The sequence below is a fragment of the Elephantulus edwardii genome, unplaced genomic scaffold (genome assembly GCF_000299155.1).
Source record: "Elephantulus edwardii isolate Elephantulus edwardi_28Jun2011 unplaced genomic scaffold, EleEdw1.0 scaffold00037, whole genome shotgun sequence".
Lineage (NCBI taxonomy): Eukaryota > Metazoa > Chordata > Mammalia > Macroscelidea > Macroscelididae > Elephantulus > Elephantulus edwardii.
Window position 1 is genome coordinate 696,295 of NW_006399787.1, and position 9,369 is coordinate 705,663.

Consider the following 9,369-nt stretch of genomic DNA (forward strand, 5'->3'; position numbering starts at 1 on the left):
GGTATTGAGTCCCCAAGGAATTGGTTAAAGGTACCAAAGCAATCTTTTCTTTCTCAGTCAAGAGCATCACAACAACCAGCCAACTGTGGCAGGCATCCTGATCAACCACTTTTTCTCATGTTCTAAACTTATCCCAATAGCAAATTGTATCCATGTAAGGCTGTGTACAAAACATGTACACAAATTATAAAGTAAGCAGCACCATGTAAGTCACTTCCTCCAGTTCTGGCTATGCCAAGAGATCTGGAAGACAGCTACCTGGCCACCAGACAAATAGACTGATCGATATGTATGCCCATTCCCAGGGAAGGTGATCCAACAAAATGTAGGAATTATCAAACTATATCATTACAAGCACATGCAAGTAAACCCTGCTGAAGAATATTAAAAACCACCCAGAACATTGATAGAGAACTACCAAATTTTCTGGCTGGATTTAGAAGAAGCCATTGTGCCAGGGATACCATTGCTGATGACAGATTTTGGCTGAAAGGAGGAAGTCTACTTGTGTTTTTTTGAGAATGTAAAAGCATTTGATTGTATGAATGTAAAAAAAAATTGTGGATAACATTGAGAAGAATGGAAATCCCAGAATACTTAACTATGCTCATATAAAAGCTATACCAAGAGCAGGAAGTTATTGAAAGGATCAAGGGAACACTGCATGGTTTAAAATAAAAAAGATGTGCATCAGGGTTGTATCATTTCTCTGTACTTGTATAATCTCTATGCAAAAAAAATTCATTCAAAAAGCTGGACTTTTAAAAAAAGAATATGGCATTAGTAGAGAACCAAGGTTCATCAATATCCTTCCTTACCCAGATGATACAACCTTGCTTACTGAAAGTGAAGAGGACTTGAAGCATTTGCTGCAAAAAGCCAAAAACTACAGCCTTCAATATGGACAATCCCTCAACATCTAGGAAATAAAAATCTTCACCATGGTGCCAATAGGAAACACATAACAGAGCAAATATATAAATTATTTGTAATTTAATCTTACTTGAATCTATAGTCAATAACCCCAGTACTAGCAGTCAAGACATTAAAAGATGTATTGCACTGGGAAACTCTGCAGTCAGGGACCTCTCCAAAGTACTACAAACCAAGGATGTCCATTTGAAGACTAAGGTGCACCTGATCCAAATCATGGCCTTCTCAATTACTTGCAGTGCCTCCAAGAGTTGACCTTGAATAAAAATGATGGAAGAGACCTAATGCCCTTGAGTTGTGCTGCTGGAAGAGGGCATTAAATATCCCATGGACTGTCAAGAGAATGAATAAGCATGTCTTAAAGATAGAGCAGTGAAGATGCTCTTTAGAATTCCTTCCGGATGTGAAGTGTCCTTGCACACGCTTTGGGCATATTGTTAGGAGAGGCCAGTCCTTAGAGAAAGACATCATGCTTAGAGAAGTGGAAGGTCTACAGAGGAACGGAGTCCCCTCAACAAGGTGGGCTGACACAGTGACTGTAACAATAGGCTCTAGTGTGGCAGAGGTCATGAGGACAGCACAGGATAGGGCAGGGTTCAGATCTGATGTTCATAGGGTAGCTATGAATCATATATGACTTGATGGTACCTAATAACCACCATAGCAAGGCTGCTTAAAAGAGGAAGCCCCTCAACATGCTGGATTGACACAATGAGTACAACCGTGAACTTGAGCAAGGTTGAGATGACAGTATAGCAGGTTAGGACAAGATTCCAATTTGTCATTCACAGGTTTGTTATGTGTTGGAACTAACTCAACAACACCTAACAACAAAGGGGCTTCTAAAAAGATCACTTGTTACATAATGCATAATGTATGGGCTAGTAGCCAAAATGTTGGCAGTTCAAACCCACCAGCTGCAGCTCAAGAGAAAGATGGGCAGGGCAATCTCTTCTCATGAGGATTTACAGCCTAGGAAACCAAATCGAAGGCTGGTATGAATCAGAACCTTCTCAACAGCAGGGGGTTCGGGTTACTATAGGAACTTGGTGTCACGGTGGTTAAAACATCTGATGCTAACCTAAAAGGTCGTCAGCATAAAGCCACCATTTGCTCCTCAGAAAAGAGACAAGTCATTCTGCCTCAGTAAAGATTCTGAGCCTTGGAAAACCTACAGGCAGTTCTATTTCCTCCACAGTGGCTGTGAGTTAGAATCAGCTTGATAGCAGTAGGTTGAGTTGGGCTTCATTCGGTCAAGGTCGCTGAGTCCAAAATGTCTAGACAGCATATGACAACAAAATCCCCCATCTCTAATGTTATTCCCACTGTCCTCCTGGCCTGAACTTCCACCATAATCTCATTTTGTCTTTGATATTATGCAGTTTTCCCATGATACATCTACATCTCTTGTACCAGGACTGAGAGGACACTCAGTAAATGTTCCTTGAATTGTATTGAATTGTATGCTGGTTACATGTTTCATTTGACCATAAAGTAAAACTTATGATAACCATTTGTAAATGTTTTATCAATTTAGTGAAAGATGTAAAAATCTCCACAAAAGTAGCATTTAGGTTTTAGATAACACTGTTGAAGTGCAATATACACCTTATTAACCAGGTGCAGAAACTGCAGGAAACAAATATAATTTGAATAGTATGGGAAGACAATACTAAATATTTGTAATAAACTGAATGATATTTCAGGATGTGGGGGAGGCACAGTTCAAACTACAGTTTACCCTGAAGCACTAAGGCAATCCTGAAGGGTTTACCAGATTCTTGCATTTGCAAACCCCTCCCTCCTGAATCAAGCAGAAGGTTTTCAATAGAAAGATCTCGACAGCATTTGCATTGAATTCTCTTTTTTTATTTACTTCCTAATAATTTTTAATAAAGATACAGGGAAGCTGGAATGAGGGTCTTCAGTCCAGAACTGCTGGCCCCCTGTTTTTCATGCTCTCTGCTCTATCTCATTCCTGGCTTTGTGTCTCATTATTAATAATTATAAAAATACTTTACCCTCAGTCTGCAACAAATAGTCCAACCACCTCAGGTAAGAGAAAATGAACAACCTTTCACTGTAATTGACCTTTAGCCCCTTCCCCAGCTTCCTTGTTTAAATACAGAAGGAAAAAATTGTCTAGTGACTTTTTCAAAAGACTAGATATATAGATAGAAAAAGCATATGCTTCAAATATCCCATATTTTGAGCTCTTATAAAGATAAAAAAGGAGTGTTTGCACAGTGGTAATTTTTCCTTTATCCTTTTTCATTCATCCAAGCTTTATTATGCTTTTTATGAATTAATAAATAAATACTTCTAATCAAATTTGTACTTGATAAATTTCATGGTTTTTTATTAAATCTTTTGCATTACACAGTATAGACAGAGTTATATCACTGATTTGTTTTTTAATTTTATTATTTTTCTTTGTGTGTGTACCATCAAATGGGATCTGACTGGTACAGAAGGAAGTTGTCCCTCATTCTCCAGCAAAGCATCTGGTGGATTTGAACCGTAGGCCTCTGGGATTGCAGTGCAGCTTCTTGCCACTAGGCCACCAGCGCTCCCTTAATCACGGCTTTAAAAAAACAAACACAATAAACCTGTGGGTGAGCTACAGTTCTTGTCATTTCTGTGCCAGGTTTCTTCTAATGAGAGAAAATCCCAAATCCATCCAAACATAACTGTGGTGAGCATGAGCAGGGTGACCATCCCAAGCTAGCTTTCATATATTTATTCTTCAGACTCAGTTATGCTTCAGGCAACAACAAAAGGGGCAGAGACGAGAGGTGAGGAAGAGATGCTCACTGCTTCCTCTCAGTCCCTTGCTGTGTCTGAGGAGACGTAACCTGAGATGGAAGTATAGGTCCAGTTCCCTCTCCAGGAATTGTTTTTCCTTCCTCCTGGCCAACTATTCTTAGAAAGGTAGAGTCAGGATCGTTGTATAAATATAATGGACAGAAAAACATAACCAGCACTTTTATTTTCTTTCTTAGATATTTAATACTGTCTTTTAAAAATAAAGAAATAAATACCTCTTTGTCCATCTTAAAAAAAAACAAAACCAAAAAACAAACAAACAAACAAACAAAAACCCAATTCCATCTCTGCAACATTTAGGCTAAAAGAGTGTGCTGAAAGAAATATCAACACTCTTATTTCTCACCTTCTCTGGGACAATACTGATGGGGTAGATTAAACAATAGTTTTCCTGAAGTCCTAGCTTCAAACTCTCAGTTCCTTTCTCAAATCTGAACTTACATCCCCAACTGCTTAAAAGAACTTGTTGTTCTGAGGTGCTGTCAAATTGAGTATGATTCAGTGACCCTATGAAAATCCCTATCCTATCCTGTGCCATCCATATCATTTCTGACATAACTGAGCCCATTGCACTAATTGCTGTGTTAAGCCACCTCATTGAAGGTCTTCCTGAACTAACCCTCTGCCACCTTTCTAAGCATGGTGTCCTCTCCAAGAAATAGCCTCTCCTAACAATATGCCCAGACTGTGAGATGAAGCTTTGTCATCTTTGCCTCCAAGGAGCACTCTGGGGGCACCTTCTCCAAGACACATCTGTGTGTTCTTTCGGCTATCAATGAAATAAATATTCAGTACCCTTCTCCAGCACCACAGCGTCAGGGCATCAATTCTTCTCCTGTCATCCTTATTCGTTGCCCAGGTCTCAAATATGGCAAACAAAAAAACAAAAACCAAACACCTAGAAATGGGAAATAAAAAAGACCACTTCTAATAACAATGTTGGAATCCTCTCATTCTTGCTACCAGAAAATCAAGACAAGCAGTCTGTTTGGGGAGCAGTAGATGACTCAGAAGAGAAAGTAAGTGATAGGAGACACAGAGGGAGAGTGAAAAATGAATTTTAATCCTGTTCTATTTAGCCAAAGGGCTGAGGGAAGAAAGAAGAGTTGAACAAAGACTCTTTGAAAAGTTGCTCATCTCCCACTGGAGGCCAGAGCTGCTAATTGAGCTGCTCCTTCCCAGCACGTCAATTCATTGTGCTAAGAAATGTGGCCTGTTTCCAGAACAAGAGAGGAAATTAAGAGCTTCATCCAGTTTTCCTTATTACATTTTAGATAGATTTGGTCATTCTAGTCAGTCTCTCCAAAAAAGGAAAAAAAGGCAGGCATCATTCTTCTCCCCACTTAGCACTCGGAGTTAGACAGACCCCAAACCTTGCAGAGGAAAGAAACTTTAGGGAATTTTCCTGACCTTTTTAGATAGAGTCCTTGAATTTTATTCTGCAAAAGTTCCCAAAGTCGACGATTACTAGTGATAGGCAATTATTCAGGTTTAAATAATTTAGCACTGACTGACTATATCGTTTTAATTGCAGAGGTAATATCCCTGAAAGCTTACAGTACGTACTCCTGGGGGAAAATGAGAGAAAGCAGCAAACCACTCAAGCCTGCTAGGAGTTTAAAGGATTCCGCACCCCCAAACTCTGCAGGTTATTTGGTTTCCGGTGACTCCATTCTTAATGCATCAGAGCTCCCTTTTGATTTGGTTTGTTGGTAGCATGCCTGTGAATTTTGTCTCCAGTGACAACGATAATGAAAAGTCCTTATAAAGTATGATGTCAGATTATTCCCCTGTTCCAAATTCCTGCTTCGAAACTCCGTTTCCTATCATCGACTCAGTTTCAGACTCCTTATCACAGCCCAGTGAGCTTGGGTGGCCATGCTCTCTGGCAGTTCAAATCTGTCACCACCTCTGTAGGAGAAAGATGTCCAGTCTCCTTCCATGCAAATTACGGCTTTGGAAAACACACTAGACAGTCAGCTAGTAGTCCCTTCAACTCTGCGACAATGAATTGGGTTATCACAACACAACAAGTTCTCTGTAACCAGTCTTGTATTAGATCTGGACATGAGCATCCCACAATATACCACCACCTACCCTACATCTTTTAGCTAGGATCCATCTAACATATGCAATGATATTCCTGGTGCCACAGTTTCTTTTAAAACCACCTTGAACTTTGGATAATTCCCTGCCTGAAAGTAGAGAAAACCAGAAGAATACCTGTTTGTATTTTATTGACTCTGTAGAAGCATTTGACTGTGTGGATTATAACCAATTATGACTAACATTGAGAAGAATGGGAATCCCAGAACATTTAATTGTGCTCATATGGGATCTACACCTACACCGAGAAGCTGTTGTCTTAACAAAGTAAGGGAACACTGCATGGTTTAAAATCAAGAAGGGTGTACATCAGAGTTGTATCCTTTCTGCCTACCTATTCAATCTATTTGCTAGGCAACTAATTCACAAAGCCAGAATCTATGAAGAAGAATGTGGCATCAATATTGGAGGAAAACTCACCAACAACCTATGTTATAGAGATGACACAACACAACCTAGCTTCCTACGAAACACTTGCTGCAAAAGATCAGGGACTACAGTCTTCATAATGGATTACAGCTCAACATCAAGAAAACAAAGATGCTCACCAGAGAACAATAGTCAGCATTATGATAGATGGAAAAAAGGATTGAAGCTGTCAATAAATTCATCTTCTTTGGATCAATAATTAATACCCCTGGTATTAGCAGTCAGGAAATCAGGGGACGACTTGCATTGGGCAAGTCCACTGTTAGAGACTTCAAAATGCTGAAGAGCAGTGATGTCAGTTTGAAAACTAAGGTACACCTGATTCTGTTCATGCTCTTCTCAATCACCTGCTATGCATCAGAGAGTTAGACAATAAATAAGTATGATAGAAGAAGAATTTATGCCTTTGAGTCGTGGTGTTGGAAAAGAGTGCTAATTATCCCATGGACCATATATGTCTTGGAAAAATTTCAGCCAGGGTACTGCATGGAAGCAAAGATGGTGAAGCTTCATCTTTCACACTTTGGACACAGAGCTAGGTGAGGCTGTTCCTTGGGAAGAGACATCATGCTTGGAGAGATGGAGGGTCAGTGAAGGAAATAAAATAGATTGACTTGGTGACGTCAGCAATGGCCACTAGTATGTCAGAGATGGTAAGGATGGCACAGGATAGGGCAGAGTTAAGTTAAGTTCAGCTGTTCATAGGGTCCCTATAAGTCGTATTTGACTCAGCAACACCTAACAACAATAACTGTGTTTCTAGAAGACTGTTATTGATGATTGCCTTCGAGTTGAGCACGACTCATAACAACCCTATGAACAAAAGACCTGAAGCCCTTCTACAAATATCGACATTTAACAAAGTTCATAGAGTCTCCGAAGGCATGTTATTTAGGAAATGGAGTGGTAAGAAAATGTGATGCAACCCCAAAGGCACACAGTTTGAATCTACCAGCTTCTCCGTGCAAGAATGATGGGCAATCTCCTCCCACATGATATAACTGCCTCTGAAAACCCACTAGAGGGTCAGCTATGGGTTGGTTCCAACTTGAGGGCACACAATAAACAACAACCCTACATCTAGAATTACCAGGGAATAAAAATGATTCATGAATTCTGCTAATTTTAAAGGTTGACATTCTACCCAAAGGTACCTAGAAAGAAAGATTTGTTGATCGACTTCTGAAAAATCAGTCTTTGAAAACTCCGTGGACCATATAATTCTCCTGACAGACATGAAATTGCTGCAAATTGAAGTGGATTGGATAGAAAATTTCATTTCTTCCCCCACTCACCCTTTAAACTTTCTGTGTAGATCCTAGGATGATACAAATAATTAAGGAGTGCCTAGCAGCTAACCTAATCATTGGAAAGTGGAGTCTACCAAGACATGCCTCAGAAGAAAGGCCTGAAAATCTACATCTGTAGAATCAGCCACTGAAAGTTCTAGGGGTACTTACTAGCTGTTACAGAGATGCAGATCAAAACAACAGTGAACTTCTCCCCCGGACTCCTTAGTAGTCTCTTAGTGGGAGCTTCCTGTTGCCGTCTTCTCGCCCTCTCCAGCTCCACCGAGCCTTTCCACGTCCCGTCATGCGTGAGTGCATCTCCATCCACGTTGGCCAGGCTGGTGTCCAGATTGGCAATGCCTGCTGGGAGCTCTACTGTCTGGAGCATGGCATCCAACCTGATGGCCAGATGCCAAGTGACAAGACCATTGGGGGAGGAGATGACTCCTTCAACACCTTCTTCAATAAGACTGGTGCTAGCAAGCATGTGCCCAGGGCAGTATTTGTAGACTTGGAACCCGCAGTCATTGATGAAGTTCGCACTGGCACCTACCGCCAGCTCTTCCACCCTGAGCAGCTCATCACAGGCAAGGAGGAGGTTGCCAACAACTATGCCCGTGGGCACTACACCATCGGCAAGGAGATCATTGACCTCGTGTTGGACAGAATTTGAAAGCTGGCTGACCAATGCACAGGTCTCCAGGGCTTCTTGGTTTTCCACAGCTTCGGTGGGGGAACCGGTTCTGGCTTCATATCCCTGCTGATGGGGCACCTATCTGTTGATTATGGCAAGAAGTCCAAACTGGAGTTCTTCATTTACCCAGCCCCCCAGGTTTCCACAGCTGTGGTCGAGACCTACAACTCCATTCTGACCACCCACACCACCCTGGAACACTCAGATTGTACCTTCATGGTAGACAATGAGGCCATCTATGACATCTGCCGCAGAAACCTTGATATTGAACGCCCAACCTACACTAACCTTAACCACCTTATTAGTCAGATTGTGTCTTCCATCATTGCTTCCCTCAGATTTGATGGTGCCCTGAATCTAACAGAATTCCAGACCAACCTGGTGCCCTATCCCCACATCCACTTCCTTCTGGCCACATACACCCCTGTTATCTCTGCTGAGAAAGCTTATCATGAACAACTTTCTGTCGCAGAGATGACCAATGCTTGCTTTGAGCCAGCCAACCAGATGGTGAAATGTGACCCTTGCCATGGTAAATACATGGCTTGCTGCCTGTTGTACTGTGCTGATGTGGTTCCCAAAGGTATCAATGCTGCCATTGCCACCGTCAAGACCAAATGTACCATCCAGTTTGTGGATTGGTGCCCCACTGGCTTCAAGGTTGGTATTAATTACCAGCCTCCCACTGTGGTGCCTGGTGGAGACCTGGCCAAGGTGCAGCGAGCTGTGTGCATGCTGAGCAACACCACAGCCGTTGCTGAGGCCTGGGCTCGCCTGGACCACAAGTTTGATCTGATGTATGCCAAGCGTGCCTTTGTTCACTGGTATGAGGGTGAGGAGATGGAGGAAGGAGAGTTTTCTGAGGCCCATGAGGACATGGCTGCCCTTGAGAAGGATTATGAGGAGGTTGGAGCAGATAGTGCTGAGGGAGACGATGAAGGTGAAGAATATTAGCATGCAATTGTACACTCCTGTAATTAATTATACACTCCATTGTCTTAGGACTTGAAAACTCTGTTGTCTTGTAAAACTGTCTTGTGATTCTCAACTGTCAATAAAGGTTTCTATTTTACATGTAAAAATAAAAAAAAA

General features: G+C 41.5%; 1 pseudogene; it reads left to right on the plus strand.

Moving 5' to 3' along the window:
* The first annotated feature begins 7,887 nt into the window (after nt 1-7,887).
* LOC102859787 lies at nt 7,888-9,231 on the plus strand (annotated as a pseudogene).
* Nucleotides 9,232-9,369: the final 138 nt, after the last annotated feature.